Here is a 10,448-nt window from a genome sequence, read left to right on the forward strand (position 1 = left end):
CAAGGATTCACAGGATCCGAGAAAACCTATTTCTTCTCTGATATAACTCTCCGCGAGTTCTGTTTCATTACTTCTGCTGACATGTTTGCCAGTGTGATATATTTGAAACGATACTCAGTCTCACCTCTGCGTGTCGATCTTGAGTGCCGTATACACGATACGCCAGCGCGCGAAAAAGACAATTCCCGTCAGGAACCATCTTGATAATTCTCGTTTGCATGTTTTTTTTTTTTTGCGCGTTAGAAACAGATACCTATAAAGATATATTTCAAAGACTGTCATAAACAGCCGATGACAGCTTTCAAAGGAAGTTTTGTTTGTTAGATGCTTTTTGTTTTGTTTTCGGCATCTCACTCCACCGCCAACTTCATGCGTATACTATTGTTATTATAATCTTTTTTATACTATTTTTATTATAATCTTTCCATCTGTTGCTACTTCTTTTTCATATGTTCAGAACTTTTTTATTAGATAGAGAGACTTTTTGGACAGAGAGTTACAGAGACATACGACTGTTTAATGATGAATTTGTTTGATATGAATAAAAACGCAAAATTAGAAAAAAAAAAATACTTGGCGCAAGGCGGGACCGCACTTCTTGATGTACTTATTTATATACAGGGTATCGACAATTGTGCCGAACTTGAGAGTGTGATAAGGGATGCTTAAACAAGTGTAATTTGCGATAAGTCACTCAGGGTTAGAGGTGTGCGTTCAGGTGTTACAAGGCATCAAAGGTCACGGGTAGAGCGCCTAACACGTAGACAATCCAAGCGCCTCCCCTCATTGAAACTGCAATACGCACCGTTTATACTCGTGTTCGGAAATCTAACGCTTCAGGTTGTCATTTACATAAAAATTACAAAATATGTGCGTATAATATGTAGAAACAAAAAAACTAAAACATGTAGGAAAAAATGGAGTAAGAAGTAAAAACTGTTGTCGAGTAGATGTATAAGGGGCATTCCAGGCCAATACGACCCTTGTTTTATCTTTGACCACTTAGGAAAATCCTTTGTCACATATAAAAATTTTCAAGCTTGGACCCAGAGTGGGCCGATTTTCCCTTCTTACTGTTCTCAAGCTTTTTCCAAGAAAAAACGTTGAAAAAAATCGAAGCGGAAGTCATATTACTACGGATGATTGCTGAAACGTTTTTAAATGTCACATTGGTTATTCGAAAGTTTTGTCAGATTTTTCGCAAAGCCAATACCAATTTTCGAAGAGATGGCCGTTGACTGAAGAATATGAAGACAGTTGCTCTCATGGGCTTTGGTGTGACAACCGAAAATCGTTGTGCGCTTGCGTCCCCTGAGATATTCCAACGGTAGAGTTGAGAACTTATTGCAGGATATCGGAGAGTTACCGATTCCGACAAGAAGCTGGCTGCATTCACCTTTAGAGTAACACAGTCTTCGCAATGGTAAGCTCAAGCCAGGACTTGCCTGTGTGTACTTACCGGCTTGTCGGCGATACAAGAAATAAATAACGAGAACAAATTTTCTCCGAAATTCGTAGCAAATCAGTGATTTAATTGAAGTATAGGTACGTGAGAGAGGAATGTATACACACTGTACACATAGATCATAAATAATAACAGATCAGATGTAATAGTGATGCAGAGACCAAAAAGTATATATGCATATGCGGTACATGTACGATATTATTATACATATGATCCATTTACGATTAATACGTGATGCATAACATAAATTTTATAATGTTCCAGGGAAAAAACTAGATTATCTACAATAGTTGGCTATAATATGAAAATAGAAGAATTATTCATTTCGAAATAGGATTCTATTGGACGCGCTCTCGATGTATTCCATGACATTAATATTCATAATTATTCCAACAACTTTTCATTTTCTCTCTCGATCTTGAATTATCGTAGGCATAGAATCAAAAGGCTGTTTTAGCTAGTCGAAAGTGAAGTATCTACGTTGGGTAGAGACGCAGAATTGTTTTTCGAAAAGTGTTCGTATGAAAGAAAATTCGGAGCAACTATGACACAGCACGGATGCCCTACTTTTGATGGAGATGAAATAAGTGCTCCGTATATGAGACAGTATTTGACGCAGTGTCCTAATTTGAAGACCTAAGAAGGTGATTGTGGGCGATTTTTTTTTTTTTTTATAGGTAGAGATATGACGAAGCTTCTTGAAACTTCGAATGTATTTTAACAAAAATTTGAAAGGTACGAGCTGGAATTTTTATCATCAATCTGTCGTATAACGGCAGCATTATTAGCTGACCCGTTAACTGAAGAATATATCTTCAGTCAACGACTGGCCATCGAAAGGCCTAGCCGCTTGAGTCTGGAATCAGAAAGAAAGATAAAGTGCGTATTTCTTGTCTGGGATGTGAAAACTGAAATCATTATGCATCATATCATATCATCGTACATCATACATGATACATCATACATCATCATATATAGTACTAAAGTTCGAAACCTAAATTTGTATGTCGGATGTTCGGATGCTCAGAAAGTAACGGCACAGGAATTTTTTTTTCTCTTGACGTCATCGGTCTATAGAAACAGTCAACAAAGAAAATCAGTTGGCCGAATTCCTCGGTCTGAAAACAAACGCGCAGTAGAGAGGACGTGTAAGAATCGCGCTCCGCAGATTTCGTGTACCGGGTACTCTACCTCCTAGATCCTGCGCTCCGGGTCCGCTTCTTGGTGCAACTCGAGTTCCACGACAAGCTCTTCATGGTGACTGCGCTCCAGGTCCACTGCCTGGTGAAACTCGACTTCCAGGACGAGCGCTCCGTAGTTTCTGCGCTCAAGATCCAGCAACCAGTGAAACTTGACCTCCAGGATAAGCGCTTCGTGGTTTTTGCGAAGTAGGTACGCTACCCGGAGAAACTCGACTTCCAGGATAAGCGCTCCGTAGTCTCTGCGCTCAAGGTCCACTACCTGCAAAAACTCAACTTCCCGGACAAGCGCTCCATGGTTTCTGCTCTCCAGGTCCACTACCTGATGAAACTCGACTTCCAGGACAAGAACTTCGTGGTTTCTGCGAAGCAGGTACGCTACCTGGTGGAACTCGACTTCCAGGACAAGTGCTCCGTAGTCTCTGCGCTCAAGGTCCACCACCTGCAGGAACTCGACTTCCAGGACAAGCGCTCCGTTGTTCTGGCTGTCCACGTCCTAGACCTGATGACTTTTCACCTTCTGGACTAATTTTTGAGTTTACAAGTTCGATTGTTGAAAACGTCATGTTTTGTACTATCAAAACGATATACATGCTTCAGATAACATTTCAAATCGGAAGAAAAACCGAACGACGAGGATCAACAAATTGCAATTGGTGAGTGGTTGGCATTGTATACATAGGACAATAACGTCGTTCAATTAGAGATAAAATTGCTCTGCGTAGTGTTTCAAGTCTGTCAGCACTTAGCTGATTGTTATGTAGTATTTTTTGCCGAAATTTGTTGTCATGAAATCGCAATACGTTATACTTACATGCATGTGTAAACGTGATTTGTGGCATTATATGTATAGAAACAATCTGACGGCAGATTCGGTTAGCGTCACATGCACAAAGACAGTATTCACTCTTTACATTGTGTAGCAAATACCAGAATTTTTTGGGAAGTCATCGTGCCCCAGTCTTCCCTACAACCATGTCATCTGGTAGAACACTGACAACGAGTAAGCGAGCGCCCTAGCACAAAAACCAGTTACACTCGGCATCCGACCCCGAGCAAGCTTTAGCAAGCGGGTGTTTTAGAACCAGTTGTTTTCAGTTCGCCCCCCATTCTATTATCGATGAACCAAAATGACCCAAAAAACCGTGATATCGTATTAATCGTCGAGCTCAAACGTGAAAAGTAACAATTTTCTCCAAGAAAATTTTAAACGAAAATGGATGTGATTAAACGTTTTTTCTGAGTATTTTAGTTCATCGATGATGAAAATATATGTCAATCCAAAGTAATTTTAGGTTTTTCATTTCAGACAAAAATCTCGCACTCCATCTCTCCTGATAATTCGAGATTCAAGTGGCGGCGAGGCGTTTCAATGGCCAGCTGATAACTTCGTCATTTTGCAACGATTGATGAAAAGGAAATTGATCTCGTACTGTCCAAATGTAAGTTGAAACACACTCGAAATTTTAAAAAGCTTCGTTAGTTATCTCCCTAACAAAAAAAATAAATAAATAAATAAATAACCAACAATTACCGTTTCGCTTAAAATCCATCGTATTTGATTGATTTGAATAAAAAATATGTATACTTTTCCCGATTTTTCATATGGTAGCATTTCAAGAACACGATTTTCACTTTAAACCGACATGAAAGATATTTTTTTACCATCATCTGATTTTATTATTAACCTTTTTTCGGTGTTACGTAAATATCTAGCTGTATAATTATTGATTGCTTTCAGTTTTCAACCATTTGTATACGATAATAGTACAAAGTGAATTATTATGATCAACGATTTTCATGTAAACCAAAAACAAAACGCAATGTTACTATTTGTGCACGGTGATTGTGACATCTTGTTTCTTTCATATCATCTCATGGATGGCTGTATCCGTTCTAAAAGGCTTAATATAGTAGTGTACTGAGATATACTCGTAAACAAGCTACATACACATGTTTCAAATTGTGCTTCTTGCGACGGAATCTGCAAGTTGGATGATTATAACATTTGAGCATATTTAATGGCGATTGTAATTATATTTAGTCTGAACTTTTTTTAACTTGTCATATTGACAAAAAAATATTTCATTTCGTTTTTCGCGCAAGCGTACATTCAGTAGCTATCAATGCGCTCATAAAAGTTCTATGATTCAATGAGAAAATGATATTAATTCTTACACAATATTTTTGATGTCTTCTGATTCTGAAAATATTTAATAGTATTCGGGGTATAACCCGAGGTGGTTAGCGATGGTCGTTGGAGGTGGTTGGCAATGGTTGGAGGTGGTCGGAGGTGGTTCATGGTGGTTGCGGGTGATCCAGGTGGACGAGGAGGAGGACAAGGAGGAGGAATATGAGAAGGAGGTTGACGAGGAAGACGAAGATAACAAGGATTTGTGCATGGTGAGTAAAACATTTTTCTAATATTCAATGGCAATTGTAATTATATTTCATCTGAAATATTTTGAACTTGTCACGTTCACAATAAATTATTTCAATCAATTTTCTGCGCAAGCCCAAATTCGGTAGCTATCAATGCGCTAATTAAATTTCTATAAGTTTTTATAACTTTTTGACAACCTTCTTGGTAAAATGTGTTGATAGAGAAATTACATTAATCCATACACAATATCTTTGATGTGTTTTAATACTGCAAATATTTATCAGTATTTGAGGTATAACCCGAGGTGGTTAGCGGCGGTCGTTGGTAGTGGTTGGAGTTAGTCAGAGGTGGTGAGGGGTGGTTGCGGGTGATCGAGGTGGACGAGGAGAAGGACGAGAAGGACGAAAAGGGGGAGGACATGGAAGACGAGGAGAACGAGGATTTGTGCACGGTGAGTAAAATATTTTTCTAATATTTAACGGCAATTGTAATTATATTTTATTTCAAATTTTTCAAACTTGTCACGTTTACAATAAATTATTTCAATTTATTTTTCGCGCAAGCGCAAATTCAGTAGCTATAAGTGCACTAATAACATTTAATATATTATCAATCAATTAATCAATTATATTAATCCTTACACAATTTTTATGATGTGTTCTTATACTGAAAATATTTATTACTATTCAAGGTATGACCCGAGGTGGTTGGAGGTGGTCGGAGGTGGACGAGGACGAGAATTCGTGCTCGGTGAGTTTAACATTTAAACGTCCCGGCGTGCGGTGCGACAGTACTGAATATTACGAAAACGGATGGTGCAAAAGATGCCACTCGACATGCGAGACTTGCGCCGGGCCCACCCGTGACTCCTGGGTCTCCTGCCAAGAGACACTGCTTCTGCAGGGTCAAAAATGTGTCGCTCAATGCGAGGACGGTTACTATTCCGTCGCCCAGCCAGCTGGGAAACCTCTTTGTCTACCCTGCCTTCATACATGCAGGACCTGCACCTCCAGATTGAACTGTACCACTTGCAATGATGGACTTCAGCTGCAGAGTGGCGAGTGTAGATCTTTCTGTGCTGACGGGTGAGTCGCGAAATGAATTAACCTCACGCACCATATCACGCGGACACTAATTTGATAAGGCCTTAAGATAATCTACAATATTGCTTTTATGAGTGAGGAATTCGTATAATATTGCTTTTACAGATATTACAGCGATCGTGGCAATGCGCAAAGTGTCACATGTCCTGCAGGACTTGTTCTGGACCCAGGAGAGATCAGTGTGTAACCTGCCCGAGAGGCTGGCAATTGGCTGCAGGAGAATGTCATCCGGAATGTCCCGAAGGATTCTTTAGGACCAGTTTTGGATGTCAGAAGTGTCATCATTACTGCAAAACATGTAGAGGTGGTAAAATATGAGATCATTATCTAGTCTATTACTCACGGGGAACCTATATTCGTTTGGACTTTTGACGTCATTCTAATGTCAAATTGGTTTCAGCCGAAGGGCCGCTAGGGTGCACCTTGTGTCCTGCTCACTCAATGCTGGATGGGGGCCTTTGCATAGAATGTCTCAGTAGCCAATATTACGACTGGGTGACGCAACTCTGCAAAAGCTGTGACTCAAGCTGTCAGATATGTACGGGACCGGGAAAGTTTAGCTGCTTGTCATGCGCTGCTCCGTTGCACATCGACAAACTGAACAATCAATGCGTCCCTTGCTGTCCAGCTGGTATCAATAATGCCGAGGATCAAGACTGTTGTATATGTAATCCAGCAACGGGTGGGTTGAACTTATGCTTGATTCTGATAGTGAGATGTTTGATGAACCTGAACATTATTTTGTATCTCACTTACCATGTCAACATTTCATGATCCAGGTGGTTGCCGGAATAGCTCTCCAGCTGGAAAGCGGACAGTTTACCGAGACGGAGGTCGGGGGGTTTCAGATAGCTTCGGCAGAACCGAGGATTCTGCATCATTAGCTGTAACAGCAGCCACTGCGTTTGCAGTTGCTATTTGCGTTGCATCAATCGCTTTGTTTGCCGTGATATTTGTCGCTCTTTAGGTTAGTCATGATTTTCATCGAATTTAGGCTTCTTGAACTGATCGTAAAATCAGAGAAGCTGTGTATGTAAAACTCATTCCATGATTATGTAACATGAAAATCAAGCACATTTATAATCACGAGAAAACCTAATCAGCCCTGCCTATGACACTTAAGATTCAATATTAATTATGGATAATATTAGACTTATACTTGTCTGTTGCATGTACAGGCCATATCTAGGGGAAGAGAGTCGACTCTCAGCTACACAAAATTGGCCGTGCAGGTGGAAGCTATGGATAAAAAAAATTTTCTCTAATTGTGAATGTAGCTAATACAGCTTTAACCGTATATTGATTATGTTAATGATCTATTGTTACAAGATCGGAATTAGATAAGCTCTCTGAATACTCTTTTCTAGACTATTAATCTATATCATGTATATGTAAATGTATATTTCTTCAGTTTATACAATCACTGCACTAGGATTACCCTTGCCACGTTTTATAATGCGCTTGTGTAATTTGTATATTATTAACCTGACGTTTTACTCTATTTGCGACAAGTTGTGAGTGTTTCTAATTTCTTGGCAATTATTTATCTACATGTATATGTATGTATGTATATGTATACTTATGCATGTGTATATACATATATACACATGTTTGAAACTAGATTTTTACAATAAACACAGAGGTTTTAGTATATTCACATACGGATTTCTGTGAATAGGTATACTGGAACTAAAATATCCTTATCTCTAACATGGAGTACTTCGTAATTCGCATTTGTTCTTGTAACCCAATGTCCTGCATACGATGGCAAAAATCGAGATCCAACTTAACTGAGTCTCAAAGCCCTGTTGACACAAAAGCAGCTATTTGATAGAAATTATAGTTCATAGTTTACACAGCCTATTGCACGATATTTCATCATAAATACATATGTTTCAATGTATTTAGGAATAACTTATCAAATGTACAGAGGTCATGTGCAAATAATAAATGAATTCGACCGCAGTTTGATGTATTCATTAGAGTTTTGACAATAAATTTAAGCTTTGTTACTTTTTTTATTTCATTATGGATAATCAAAAACATTTCCGACTATTCGTGCTGTGGAAGCATGGGGATTAAACCAAATGTAGCAAAAGATTAGAAACAGTGTATGTAGAGTACGGGTATTTTTCTAATAATGCAAACACGTGCCGCTAGCTTAGTTTTGACATATCTAGAATACCACGCCTTGCGAATTAGCTTTCCAGACAGAGATAAATGATGAATTTTAAGGACTGCATTATCGTTGTTGAATACTCTATGCCTCATGGGAAACGAAAATCTGTAACGATAAAATTGATGCACCGGATCATCGTCGACTTTAACTTTTGAAATGTCCTACCATTTCCGAACACCTCCAACCATCCTATTTACCTATATTACTGGATTAGCTATGATATAAAAAGAGAAGAATTATTCATTTCAAAATGGGATTCTATTCGACACGCGCACGACGTATTCCATAACATTGATATTCCGATGTATTCCATAACATAAATATTCATAAATATTCCAACAACTTTTCATTTGCTCTCTCGATCTTGGATTTTCGTAGGCATAGAATCGGAACACTGTTTTAGCTGGACGCAAGTGGAGTATTTACGTTGAGTAGAAAAGCAGAATTGTTTTTCGAAAAGTGTTCGGATGGAAAAAAATTCGGACTCACTGTAATACATCACGGATGCGCTAATTGTGATTAAGATGAAATGGATTCTCCGTACATGAGACAGTATTTAACGCAGCGTAGTGATTTAAAGACCTATGAAGGTGATAGGAAGAGAAGGAACGAGGCTTCTTAACACTTCGAGTGTATTTTAACACACATGTGAAAGATACGAGCAAAATTTTTCATCATCCAACTGTCGCAGAACGGCAGCGTTATCAGCTGACCCGTTAACTGAATGATATATCTTCAGTCAACGGCTGACCATCGAAGGGCCTGGCCGCTTGAGTCTGGAATCGGCAGGAGAGATAAAGTGCGTATTTCTTGTATGAAATGTGAAAACTAAAATCATTATACATCATATCATATCATCGTACATCACACATCATACATCATACATCATACATCATCATACATAGTATCAAAGTTCGAAACCAAAGTTTGGATGTCGGATGTTCAGAAAGTGACGTCACCAATTCAAAATCAGCTAGCCGAATTCCTCAGTCTGGAAACAACCGCGCAGTAGAGCGGACGTATGAGAGTCGCGCTCCGCAAATTTCGAGTACCGGGTTCTCAACCTCTCGGATCCCGCGCTTCGGGTCCGCTACGTATTTCGAGTACCGGGTTCTCAACCTCCCGGATGCCGCGCTTCGGGTCCGCTACGCGGTGAAACTCGACTTTCAGGACACGCGCTCCGTAGTTTTTGCGCTCAAGGTCCACTACCTGCAGGAACTCGACTTCCAGAACAAGCGCTCCGCAGTTTTGGCTGTCCAGGTACTTGACCTGATGACTTCTGACCTTCGGGAGTAATTTTGCGTAGTTCCGGCTGTACAGGTTCGCGACCTCGTGACTTTTGACCAAGCACTGTATAGTTTCTGCGCGGGTCCGCTACGCGGTGAAACTCGACTTCCAGGATAAGCGCTCCGTGGTTCCTGGTTCATGTTTACAATAAATTATTTCAATTCGTTTTTCGCGCAAGCCGAAATTCAGTAGCTGTCAGTCCGCTAATAAAATTTCTCGACTTCCAGGATAAGCGCTCCGTGGTTCCTGGTTCATGTTTACAATAAATTATTTCAATTCGTTTTTCGCGCAAGCCGAAATTCAGTAGCTGTCAGTCCGCTAATAAAATTTCTCGACTTCCAGGATAAGCGCTCCGTGGTTCCTGGTTCATGTTTACAATAAATTATTTCAATTCGTTTTTCGCGCAAGCCGAAATTCAGTAGCTGTCAGTCCGCTAATAAAATTTCTCGACTTCCAGGATAAGCGCTCCGTGGTTCCTGGTTCATGTTTACAATAAATTATTTCAATTCGTTTTTCGCGCAAGCCGAAATTCAGTAGCTGTCAGTCCGCTAATAAAATTTCTCGACTTCCAGGATAAGCGCTCCGTGGTTCCTGGTTCACGTTTACAATAAATTATTTCAATTCGTTTTTCGCGCAAGCCGAAATTCAGTAGCTGTCAGTCCGCTAATAAAATTTCTCGACTTCCAGGATAAGCGCTCCGTGGTTCCTGGTTCATGTTTACAATAAATTATTTCAATTCGTTTTTCGCGCAAGCCGAAATTCAGTAGCTGTCAGTCCGCTAATAAAATTTCTCGACTTCCAGGATAAGCGCTCCGTGGTTCCTGGTTCATGT

At 39.7% G+C, this 10,448-nt stretch overlaps 1 long non-coding RNA gene and 1 pseudogene across 1 annotated transcript; both read left to right on the plus strand.

The window, feature by feature from the left end:
* Positions 1 to 3,983: 3,983 nt before the first annotated feature.
* LOC138191368 (uncharacterized) lies at positions 3,984 to 5,395 on the plus strand. Its single transcript, XR_011177706.1, has 3 exons — positions 3,984 to 4,106; positions 4,885 to 5,067; positions 5,332 to 5,395. It is a non-coding gene; the product is annotated as an uncharacterized lncRNA (long non-coding RNA).
* An 82-nt stretch (positions 5,396 to 5,477) lies between these two features.
* On the plus strand, positions 5,478 to 7,572 carry LOC124212127 (furin-like protease 2; annotated as a pseudogene).
* Positions 7,573 to 10,448: the final 2,876 nt, after the last annotated feature.

Source organism: Neodiprion pinetum, chromosome 1, assembly GCF_021155775.2.
Source record: "Neodiprion pinetum isolate iyNeoPine1 chromosome 1, iyNeoPine1.2, whole genome shotgun sequence".
Taxonomy (NCBI): domain Eukaryota; kingdom Metazoa; phylum Arthropoda; class Insecta; order Hymenoptera; family Diprionidae; genus Neodiprion; species Neodiprion pinetum.